The 12,750-nt window shown below is 41.6% G+C and overlaps 1 protein-coding gene across 17 annotated transcripts in view; it reads left to right on the forward strand.

Annotated features, from left to right (window-relative positions):
- The first annotated feature begins 514 nt into the window (after positions 1–514).
- PRRC2C (proline rich coiled-coil 2C) overlaps positions 515–12,750 on the forward strand; it is a 105,077-nt gene continuing 92,841 nt past the window's right edge. For all 17 annotated transcript variants that reach the window (XM_015124239.3, XM_015124187.3, XM_015124274.3 and 14 more), the window contains exon 1: positions 515–748. The gene's annotated coding sequence lies outside the window, so the exon portion shown is untranslated. The remainder of the gene's footprint in view (positions 749–12,750) is intronic.

Consider the following 12,750-nt stretch of genomic DNA (forward strand, 5'->3'; position numbering starts at 1 on the left):
GGTGAACTTTACTATTCAACGGAGCTGAACACTGTGCTGCAGAGATCATATAAATAAACTGAATGGCTTATTTCACATCCATAATCAGGAACTTAAAAAGTGCTCTCAGTAGCCCATGTTACTCTGTTCCTCACACTAGTTTTACTTTCACTCTCTGTGATAACTTTCCAATACACCAAGACTTCTCAGCTTGCCCCCAAATTCACTGAGAACATACTGGCAAACTGCTAATTCAACCATTTACACATCCACCCACCAGACATAAGAGGGCTCATTTAACTGAGGCTTATTATCATCTTGTAAATGTGCTCAATTTAAGACTTCTTGGAAAGGTCTCAGGTCCAAGCTTCGTCCTGAAAAGATAATTCTGATTGCAGAAACTCCCTCCGTCCAGCAGGAAGCGCCAGCACCCTCTGCCGGCGTCAGGTCGCCACGGAGGCCTCACGTGATCCGGCCGTCTCTGCGCAGGAGTGTGGTCTTGCGGAGATTTGCCCTACGTACTTAGCGTCATGACGTAGTACGTAGGGGCTGGCTAGCCGCCATCTTGCTTCTTTTTCTCTCTCGCTCGCTCGCTCCCTCTCTGGAAGCTGCGAAAGTGCTTTGGCGGTTTGTCCATCCGCAGCTTCGGCTTTTCCAGTCCGGTGGCCCTTCCGGCCACCCCTTTAACCCCAGCTTTCCCTCCCCCTTCTTTCGATCAGAGATCGGCGGAGACCCTAGAAGTGCGCAAACTTGACACTCACCCACACCGGTAAGGAAAGCGAGGGTGTGGGGGCCGCGATCAAAGAGGGCCCCGTCGGGAACGGCCAGCGTGCGGCCTGGGGCGTGGGAGCGCACCCAGACCTTGGCGCCCGCAGGCTAGGGGGCAGCGTGGAGAGGGCCTTGGGTCCGGGCATCTCCCTTCTCTTTGGTTACCATCATCTCTGTGTTTGGGGAAGTCGGCCTCCAGCTTGGGGAGCGGGAAACCGGAGTCAGACCCGCCCCATGCGGTCTGCAGCGGGAGTTCTGGACCGGTCTGTCTTGCTACCACCCAGACCCCAGTCCTGGCCCTGCGAGGGGATTACGCATGTTGCCGGGTAAGCGAAGGGGTTTTCCGTCTTCCTGGACTGGCGGACGTGCAAGTCTTTTTTTTTTTTTTTTTTTTAAGTGTGGGGTATGTGTTCCCCCAAACAACTGAAGGACTCAGCCGGGGCCTTCACTCTCTCTCTCTTCCTGTGTAGTGAGGGTGGGACTTGCAATGAGCAATGTATAGGAGGGTCTGGATTAAAGACCTGATGAGATGAGAGGCTCTTCGGGGAATCAAGACCAACCCTACTTCCGCTAGGGAAGTGCTGCCCAACTCCAGAGGAGAATTTGGGTAGTCTTTTCACACTCTAGGCCGCTCCATCCTCTAACTTGCGTGGTAAATCTCGGTAGCTCCCTGTCTTTGAGATAGCGTTGGTATTAGTGGTGTTAGGGTAAAGGCCCCGTTTTAGGACTGAAGAAAAGGGCATGGGGCCAGTGGAGACGTTGATAGAGGCTTCCTTCCTTTGCATGAGATGAATACCTTTAATTTAAAGGGATGTATGTGTGTTTTGACATTATTTGGCATCTTTTGAGGGTCTGACATGCCTGATCTTTGCTGGCTTATAAAGCTACCCGGATTTCCGCATTGGCTGGTCTTCAGCCTGGGTTCATATTCATACCTCGTTAGAGTACTTAGAATTGTACAGTAGGCGGCTCTGCTGTAAGATTTTCATTTGGAATGCACCAGAAGAATCGGAGGATTTTTGATTGTTGAGTACTTAATAGCTTACCCTGCAAATAAAAATAATACGGTGATATTAAGCACCTACCAAGCCTAACCCCAGCATTTTTCAAAACTAGGTTTCACCTCCCATATTGGTAATTAAGATGCTGCTTTGACTGGAGCCATTTTTAGGTGTGTGTCACAGATGCACTGCAGCATCTTTTCTGGCTCACCCCAAATGCATTGATCACCTAAAAAATTAGGAATAGATTGAATTTGAATTTTGTCTTTAGCATGTAGTCAAATAGTATTTCTCTCCTTTTCTGTGAATGGATTTTCAGAATATAGCCTTTTTAAGTGATTTTGTTTGCTCTGCTTAGCTTATGTGTGGCTGTTCTCCATTAGGTGACCCTTTGCTATACACTGAGCACAGTAATAAGCCCTTTTCATACATATTTTTTTTAAATCCCCGCAACAGACCTTTGAGGGAAATGGTAATTTTGATCATCCCCATTTTACAGATGAGGAAATGAAATCTGAGAGAGTAGTCTGACCAAGGTCACTTAGCGGTTATTGGTAGTATTATGTAGGTTCAATTCCATACTGTCTGAACCCAAAGGGGATGCTCTATACCTTCAACCTGCCTTGTAAATTATAAACTGTAGTAACTAAATAAGATAAAGCATTATTAACTGGTAGTTTTTCTTTAGCTTGACTAGTTTATGAACATGGTTGCATGCTAAGGTTAAAGTGTTGCAAGTTGTAAAAATGGATTATATCCACTTTGGAGGTGGGGTAGAGGCTAATTTTTTTGCGTCCCTTTCTATTTGAGTGCTTAGAGATAACTTAAAACTAACTCTACCATGTCATAGATACAATTTCTAAATTTGAGCATCTGACATATTATTGGTAGAATACTCCCTCATCTGTAAAATGGTGATGATAATAGGACTTTCCTCAAAGGCTTATTATAGGAGTAAAAAAAGATAATGGATAATATATGTAAAGGACTTCTTACTATGCTTAGTACATCGTAAAAGGTCAACTAATAACGGGGGGAGAATGGTAGGATATTAGTAGAAGAAAATACTCTCTTCCAAGCAATAAATAATCTGTATATTCTCAGGGTGATGTGTATATTTCTTTAGGTATATAAGAAAATTTCACCTCCCCTTATCCCTAATATATCTATTTATATGCAGGATTTTGCTGCTTAGCCATTTCTTTATGCTCTACAGTAAATATCCTTGGGATGAGTATCTTGTTCATAGCTGAAAATGCAGAAGTTCTGGCTCATTCCAGTCCCCTGTCTTCTTCTTACCCCCACTCCACACTCTTTACTGATAAGATTATCCCTGTCTCCCTCCAAGTGTCACCCCTAAACACTGCTTCAGTTTGTTGAATCAGGTAACTTGTGTTTTGGATGCTATTTATGTCATATTTATAAATGACAAGGATTGATGATTGGTGAAATGTTACATAAGTTAGTACAGAATTGTATTCTTACAGTGAAGGAGATAAAAAAGTTGTATCTGAGTTATGACATACTTTTGCTTCGGTAAAGCGTGATTTTGTCACCTTATGAATAGGACAACACAATGAAAGCTTATCTCAGTCTATGTTAATTGTTGCTTACAAGTCTGAGAGTTACTATGTTAGTTTTCTGAGTCACAACATTTTAAATTCCTGGCTAATCTCATTGATGCATCAGCCAGAACACCTTTGTGGATAAATGCGTTCTATAGAGAGAGGGTAACTTTAGTAAATTTTCTATTTAAGAGACAGACCTAACTCTGTTGCCCTGGCTGACCTCTAACTCCTGGGCTCAAGAGATTCTCCTGCCTCAGCCTCTCAAGTAGCTGGGACTAGAAGTGCCTACCATTGCTCCCAGCATTGCCAGTTACACTTCTAGTCCTTATTTTCCTCCAAGTTATCAGAAAGCATGTTTTGGGGCCTGTGACTACATGCCAGCAAATCCAGTCAAACAAGGGCTGTTACTTAGTTTCAACAGGAAATTTTTGTCTGATTGGCAGACATGATTGGCTGATATCTAAGAGTCTGAACAAAAGATTGCAATGAAATTATTACGTGAAATATAGTCAGTGTGATATACTCACCCCTGTGTGGTGCTGCTATGTCCTCAACATTAAGGGAAGATGGGATATCATTTGTGGAGCACGTCTGGTATTAAAAAAACTACTGGATATTATGTATGTAGCATACTACATAGCAATACATAGTACCTAGTAATTTTTCTATTTTCTGTGTTCTGATATTAGTTTGTTTTCCTCTACTAGACTGTTTCCATGTCCTCATCACCTTGTATGGTGGTTGGCGTATACCTAGAGTTTATATGTTATTGAATGAATGAGGGTCAGAAACACAAAAGAATAGACCCACAAGATTAACTGATAAATATCTTATTGGAGCGAAAGGAAATGCTGTCAGGTTTTTTCCTTTACCTCTAAGAATAGTATCACAAGTAACCTTCAAAGAGTTTGTGTTAAATAGCATGCATTGTGAGATTTATTTACATCTGATTTTTAAAATTTTTAGCTTATTCAACAAAGATTAAATATTCTTTTAATTTTGTAAGGCCCAGTGAATCAGAGCAATATGGCATTTGGTCCACTCCCAAGGTGTTCACAGCCTTGAGGATTAATGTTAAAAGTTATCTTGTAATCTTTGGATTCATGCTAGAAGATTAAAAAAGTGTATTAAGAAGGTAAGGGAAATTTGGTGCAGAAAATTACTGATAGTACAGATTGAGTGCCTAGTTGATTATAAGTGAAACAGTGATGGCTAAGAAAAATCAAGAATAATTGTGATTATTATTTCTTGAGCACTTACTATGCCATGTACTAAACTATTTTGTGAATGATCTATTTAAATCCATACTGCAGAAAGCCAAAAAGGAAGAGATTTAAGTAATTTGCTCAAAGTTACTTAGCTTCTAAGTGGTAGAAATGGCATTTGAATTATTGATCCAGAGCCTGAGTGCCTAACTCAACTACATGGGTTTCCTAGTGGCCGGTATTTTCCAAACTTAAATCATTCACAGTTTCTGCTTCGTCTCAAACCACCTGCCTGTTACTTAATATTTTTCTTCAACTCAATTTGCTGTCTTTTAATTGAATGAATTTAAAAGAAATTTTTTTTTCTTTTTTAGATGGAGTCTCTGTTGCCTAGGCTGGAGTGCAGTGACGCTGTCTTGGCTCACTGCAACCTCTCCCTTCCGGTTTCAAGTGATTCTCCTACCTCAGCTTCCTGAATAGCTGGGATTACAGGCGCCCGCCACCACGGCTGGCTAATTTTTGTATTTTTAGTAGAGATGGGGTTTCACCATGTTGTCGGGCTCATCTCGAACTCCTGACCTCGTGATCCGCCCACCTCGGCCTCCCAAAGTGCTGGGATTACAGGCATGAGCCCCCGCATCTGGCCGTTTAAAAGAAAATTTTTATGATTATTTGGCGTTAGCATCCCCCCAATGTATTTTAAAATAAACATGATTTTACATAATTTTCTATGGATCACTTAAAATCATCCAATATACTACCAGTCTTTGTATTCCACCCTTTGGGACATTACTGCTATAAGAAATGAATACTGGATAGGATCAGGCCACAGTTACAGTTAATGAAGGTCAAAAGCCTAGAATGGAATAGATTGATAAAATAGGAAATGGCAGCATTACAGGAATAGAGATATGAATTAGAGTCTTAACCACATACTTGAGACAACCACTTTCACGATAAACTGCAAAGGAGTAGGTTTATTTAGATAGAGAAATGTAATAGGATGTCTAGGACAGTCTGTGGCAAGGGAAAAACAAGACAAAATAAGGAAGCCACTATAGAAATCGGGGCAGAAGAGAATAATCTAAAAACAGGATTATTAGAGCTAAATGTAGCAGAGTTCAGAAAAATATGTGACACGTAGTCTTTGGATTCGGCTGTGAGATCCTTGGTGACCTTAAAATAATCTAGGTCAAGTTACAAAGGTGAAAGGTTAAAGGGGTAGGAGGAAAAATCTCTTGATTTTTAGATATATTGAATACTCAAAGTGGACTCTGGACTAATTGTTTTAAACAATTGTTTTAAACCTAGGTTTAGTCCTTTTTGTCACTTTGTGCCAGCTGTTAATTTTGGGGCAAGTTAACCTGGCTTAAGTTTTAAATATGTTGATTTATGATATAAGGATAATATCCATTTCCCCTATCTCAGAAGACTGTACTATATTTCTATATATCTTCTGAATTTAATATTCTTTAAAATTACACAATATCAAGACATGGGTCTTGACCATATTTAAAGCAGAAAAGAGAACCATGAAAAGGGAAAATTAAAGATAAAGGGAGGATAGGTTCCCTATGAGGTTGGAAGATCCCTTCTGAATAAATCTTGAGTGTGAAGGATAAGAGATGGATGCATGTATGTGGTTGGAGAATGGGTATCCAAGTTAATAATTCATTTTTTTCTTCCCTGTTTGCCAGTGAACAATCTGAAGGTACAGGGCTGCTATATATGGTTGTGCAGCTTGTGTACTGCCCAACGACGCTGGACTGAAGGAAGCAACAAGTCAGCCTGTGTTCTGCTTACAGAGTCCTGTGCCCTAGCTTAGGCCTCCCAGAGGAAACTGCGCCTCCACTTCTCCTCTCTCCGAGGCGTCGGCTCCTTGCCAAAAGTTTCTGTATTTCCCCAGAAGGATGTATTTTTCCTAGTTACATAAAGGCCCTATGGAGACCAATGGATACTCTGAAAGACTCCTTAAGGAGACATATTAAGGATACATTTAGAACAACATCAAAAACAATTGGGAAATTGGAGAAATGGTCACTAAGGAGCAAAAAACTTTGAACTTTTTGCTAAGATGGGTTAGGTGGTTGGGCAAGCACAGAATTCTAATTTACCCAGTGTGCTTTAAAAATGTGTGTTGTAGGCCGGGCGCGGTGGCTCAAGCCTGTAATCCCAGCACTTTGGGAGGCCGAGACGGGCGGATCACAAGGTCAGGAGATGGAGGCCATCCTGGTTAACACGGTGAAACCCCATCTCTACTAAAAAAAAAATACAAAAAACTAGCCGGGCGAGGTGGCAGGCGCCTGTAGTCCCAGCTACTCGGGAGGCTGAGCCAGGAGAATGGCGTAAACCCGGGAGGCGGAGCTTGCAGTGAGCTGAGATCTGGCCACTGCACTCCAGCCTGGGCAACAGAGCTAGACTCCGTCTCAAAAAAAAAAAAAAATGTGTATTGTAGTTTATTAAATATTTTTATTAACCAGGAAACTATATTAAATATCATAGTTTATCGAATTTCAAAGAGGAGCGATAAGAGTAAAACAATACTTAACACAATTTAATCTTACCCAAAAACTTTGTAATTTGGGGGTTTAAATTAAAATTTAGATTTTTGGTCATGTGGCAAGTAGTTTGATATATAAGTAACTTTTTAATGTTAGGTTTTACAATTAAAGCTGTATAAATTTTATGGCTCTTAATTGAAGAAGCACAATAGGGAAGGTACACAGTTACTTCTGAAGGTTAGGAAAATGGAACAGAGGAATTTTATTTTGAAACCAGAAAGAGGACATTGAAAACAAAGGAGGCTTTAGACAGGTGAATTTTAAGTTTATATTTAGAAATTTGATTTGTGGTGTACAGTTCTATAAGTTTTAGTACATACGGATTTTTGTAGTCCCCACCACAACTAGGATACAGAATGTGGAAAGATAAAACATCTCCCAACTGTAGAACTAGAGTCTTCTGGCATTTGGGAGACAGGGAAATTCTCTTGAAGCAATAGCTATTAAAGGGGGATGGAAAAAGCCAAGAATGGCCTACGCATGCTGATTGGTTTTCTGATCAGACAGAAAAAATATTTTGATTATACTGTTATATTTATGACAAACTTGAACATAGAAAGAATGAAAGTAGGAGAAAGAAAAAGGAGTTGGATGTGGTGGCATGTGCCTGTAGGCTCAGCTACTTGGAAGGCTGAGGTGAAAGGATCTCTTGAGCCCGGGAGTTTTGGAGGGTAGCACACTATGTGCTACATATGGATTGAGTGTCTGCACTAAATTCAGCATCAATAGGGTGTCCTGGGAGTAGGGGACTAACAGGTTGCCTGAGGAGGGGTGAACTGGTCCAGGTTGGCAACAGAGCAGATTAAAACTCCCATGCTGAGCAATAGTGGGATAGCCACTGCACTCCAGCCTGGACAACATTTAAGGTGACCCTGTTTCTTATTAAAAGCAAGGCGGTAGGGACATTTTTATTTATTTATTTATTTATTTATTTATTTTAAGACAGAGTCTCTCTCTGTCACCCAGGCTGGAGTGCAGTGGCGCAATCTCGGCTCACTGCAAGCTCTGCCTCCCGGGTTTTAGCAATTCTCCTGCCTCAGCCTCCTGAGTAGCTGGGATTACAGGTGTGTACGAGCATGCCTGGCTACTTTTTGTATTTTTAGTAGAGATGGGGTTTCACCGTGTTGGCCAGGCTGGTCCCGAACTCCTGACCTCAAATGATCCACCTGCTTCGCTATCCCAAAGTGCTGGGATTACAGGCATGAGCCCCCGTGCCTGGCCGGGCCGGGGAATTTAAAAAAATAAAATAAAATAAAATAATAAGGGAAGGAAGGAGAGAAAGAAGGAAGGAAATAGGTTTACATGTTTTAAGATTGGATATTTCCGTGGTAGAAGAAGAGAGCCAATGATATGGAGGGATGTTAACCAATTCTCTACAGTTAATAAATTTAAAATTAATATTCTGACTTTTAAAGGCAACCCTTTGGTCATCCGAAAGATTAACTGTAATTCATGATGCTAGATGAGCATCTTGGAGCAAATACTTCTCTTTCAATCCCATAACATTCAACATACTTTGGCCTTGCAAAAAATCAGTTAACTGGGTGGGGTGGCATGTGCCTGTAGTCCTAGCTCCTCAGGAGGGTGAGGTAGGAGGATCACTTGAGCTCAAGTTCAGGGTTGCAGTGATGGCACTGCTGCACTCCAGCATGGGTGATAGAGTAAAACTCTTGAAAAGAAAAATAATACATAAAGGTTGACTAAGAAACTATCTGTGCTTTGGGCCTGAAGCGATGGCTCACCCTGTAATCCCAGCACTTTGGGAGGCCAAGGTGTGTGGATTACTTGAGGTCAGGAATTTGGGACCAGCCTGGCCAACGTGGTGAAACCCCATCTCTACTAAAAATACAAAAATTAGCCAGTTATGGTGGCAGGCGTCTGTAACCCCAGCTACTCAGGAGGCTGAGGCGGGAGAATTGCTTGAACCTGGGAGGCAGAGATCCTGCCACTGCACTCTAGCCTGGGCAACAGAGCAAGACTCTGTCTCAAAAAAAAGAGAAGAAATTATCTGTGCTTGGGTTTTTCTTTTTAATATATTAGTTTTGCAAATATTGATTACCACTAAATAAGCTTTTGTTATGGGCTTTACAGTATTCTAAGAGCTTTATACACACTTTGTTAATTAAATCTTGTAATAGTGTTGGAGTAGATATTATAGCCCACCCAGGTAAGGAAGTAAAAATTTGTTGAGATTAATTTGCCGGTGGTCACCTAGCTACTAAATATTAGAGCTAGAATTTAAACAAAAACAGTTTTAAGAGAAATAGTTGTGTAATTTTAACAATTTTAAAATACGTAAGTTGTTAAAAAGAATGCCCTGGCAATCACCTCATTAAGTAATCGGTAGACAGACAGCTGTAATTTTTAAGGACAGGAGTTTTTAGTACAGAAAATTTGATAGCTACATTTCTGTTCTGATTGTTAAGGCTTTATCCTGCTCCGGAAACTTAATTCACATGTTTCAGGTTCCAGGAACAGTCTGAGCCCTTCCACTATCCTAATTAGAACTCCAACAGATTTATTTATATTACACTTTGTTTTTTTAAAAATGACCATTTTGGATGTTTTTGCTGAACTGCTATTTGTAGTAAAAGAATTCAACATATGGTGGTATTCTTAGCTTTACTATTATAGTGGCGAATGTACTCTTAAAATATTTGACCTTAGAATTGCTAGTTCATTTTGACTACTAGAAATGGAAGAGACCTTATAAGTGGCCAATTCAACTTCTTACTCAAAGCAAGAATTATCTTTATAATATTTCTGACAGGTAGTTCTGGTGAGGGCTCTTCCTAGGTTGTACACAGCCACCTTCTGACTGTATTCTCTAATGGAGAAGAGAGCAAGCTCTGCTATCTCTTTTTATTAGAGATACCTCATGGCCCACACAACCTCATCTAAATCTAATTACCTCCCCAAGGCCCCATCTCCAAATATCAGCCCAGGGGATTTAGGGCTTCAACATACGAATGTCAGGGGGCACCCATCAGTCCATCAGCACCCCTCCCCGTTTACGATTTATAGAGCATTGGTTCTTATGCCTTTTGGTTTTTTTTGTTTTGTTTTGTTTTTGCAGGGTCCCTCCCTGCCTCCCAGGTGCAAGGGATTCTCCTGCCTCAGCCTCCCTAGTAGCTGAGACTGCAGGTGCATGCCACCACCCCCAGCTAATTTTTGTATTTTTAGTAGAGACGGAATTTTGCCATGTTGGCCAGGCTGGTCCTGAAGTCCTGACCTCAAGTGATCCACCTGCCTTGGCCTCCCAGAGTGCTAGGATTACAGACGTGAGCCACCACAGCTGGCCTGATTGTTTTGTTTTTTACAAGTTACAAAAATAATACAAAGAATTCCCATATTCCTTCATTCAGATTCCCCACTTGTTAATATTTTACCATATTTACCTTATTTTCTATATAGTATGCACATAGGCACACACACACACCCTGTGTGTTTGGTTTTTAATGTCTGCTGTCTAAACCCTGTCATCACCAGAAACCTTAATTAAATTTATTTCACAAGCTCTTATTATTACTTGTACTACAAAATGACATTTCTAGCAACAAATCGATACATTTGGAGTGTGTGTGTGTGTGTGTGTGTGTGTGTGTGTGTGTGTGTGTGTTGTTTTGTTTTGACAAGGTCTCACTCTGTTACCCAAGCTAGAGTGCAGTGGTGCAATCATTGGCTCACTGTAGCCTCAACCTCCCAGGCTCAAGCGATCCTCCTGCTTCAATCTCCTGAGTAGCTGGGACCACAGGCATGTGCCACCACATCCGGCTGTTTTTCTGATAGAAACAAGGTCTCTCCATGTTGCTCAGGCTGGTCTCAAACTCCAGTGCTCAAGCCATCCTCCCAACTCTGCCTCCCAGAGTGCTGGGATTACAAGCATGAGCCACCATGCCCCACCAATACATTTGTTAATAGAGATGTTGCTGTGTTTTGTTGCTATTGTGTTTTATCTTTGGTATCTTATTCTGTATTGTAATGCAGTACGTTTGATAATGAAAACATGAATCATTTAGGGTCTCTTAAGTGACTTTTATTGTTTTATATTTCAGTTAATTTCTTTTTTTTTTTTTTTTGAGACGGAGTCTTACTCACCCAGGCTGGAGTGCAGTGGCTCAATATCGGCTCACTGCAACCTTTGCCTCCCAGATTCACGTCATTCTCCTGCCTCAGCCTCCCGAGTAGCTGGGACTACAGGCACCTGCCACCACGCCCGGCTAATTTTTTTTGTATTTTTAATAGAGACAGGGTTTCATCATGTTAGCCAGGATGGTCTTGATCTTCTGACCTCGTGATCCGCCCACCTCAGCCTCTCAAAGTGCTGGGATTACAGGCATGAGCCACCACATCCGGCTTGTTAATTTCTTAAAATGAAAGTTCAATCCTGATTTTTTAAATAATGAGATTGTGTTGGGCACTGGCTTTGAAGTCAGCCTGGATTTAATCTTGACTCTACCACTTTCCAGCTCTGTATGTTTTGAGCAAATTACTTTACTTCGCTAAGATTGCTTCTTCATTGGTAATATTCAGTGATTTAGGCTTTAAGCCCTTCTTAGTCCTAATCTGGTATTTATTTTTATTTTTATTTATTTATTTTGAGACAGGGTCTTACCCTGTTGCCGAGGCAGTAATACACTGGCACAGTCATGGTTCACTGTGGCCTCAACCTCCTAGTCTCAAGCCTTCTGCCTCAGTCTCCTGAGCATCTGGGACTACAGGCATGTGCCACCAGGCCTGGCTAACTTTTATTTTTTGTAGAGATGAGGTCACCTGTTGCCCAGGTTGGAGTTGAACTCCTGGACTCAAGTGATCCTCCCACCTTCGCCTTTCAAAGTGCTGGGGTTACAGATGTAAGCCACTGCACCTGGCCCTAATCTGGTATTTTTATGTTATACTATGTCTTTAGAGCTCAGATTTTGGTGGGGCTGTGGGGGGATACAAGGTCTCCCTCTGTCACCCAGGCTGGAGTGCAGTGGCATAATCATGGCTCAATGTAGCCTCAACCTCCTAGGCTCCAGTGATCCTCCCATTTTGGCCTGCTGAGTACCTGGGACTACAGGCAGGAGCCACCATACCCGGCTAATTTTTCTTTTTTCTTTATCTTTTTTTCCTCTTTTTTAAGAAAAGACAAAGTCTTGCTGTGTTGCCCAAGCTGGTCTTGAACTCCTGAGCTCAAGCCATCTTTCTGCCTCTGCTTCCAAAAGTTCTGGAATTACAGGCGTGAGCCACTATGCCCTGCCAATAATTACTATTTTATTGCTAGAGCTTTTAGTCAACCTTACTGAAATCACCAGTCCTTTCTGCTCTCCTCATTATCTTCTGACTTCCTCTCTTAGTCCATTCATGCTGCTGTAACAAAATGCCTGGGACTAGTTAACTTATAAATAACAGAAATTAATTTCTGTTGGTACTGGAGGCTGGAAAGTCCAAGATCAAGGTACCGACAGGCAGGATCTCAGCCTCCAAGATGGCACCTTGTTCATGTCCTCAGGTTACAGAAGTGCATAGCTGGTTCCCCTCCAGCCCTTTCATAAGGCATACATCACATCCATGAGGGCAGAGCCCACATGGCCTAATCACCTCCTAAAGACCCCACCTCTTAATAGTGTTGCATTGGGGGTTAAGTTTCAACATGAAATTTGGAAGAAACATAGGCATTCAAACC

Source organism: Macaca mulatta, chromosome 1 (assembly GCF_049350105.2).
Source record: "Macaca mulatta isolate MMU2019108-1 chromosome 1, T2T-MMU8v2.0, whole genome shotgun sequence".
Taxonomy (NCBI): domain Eukaryota; kingdom Metazoa; phylum Chordata; class Mammalia; order Primates; family Cercopithecidae; genus Macaca; species Macaca mulatta.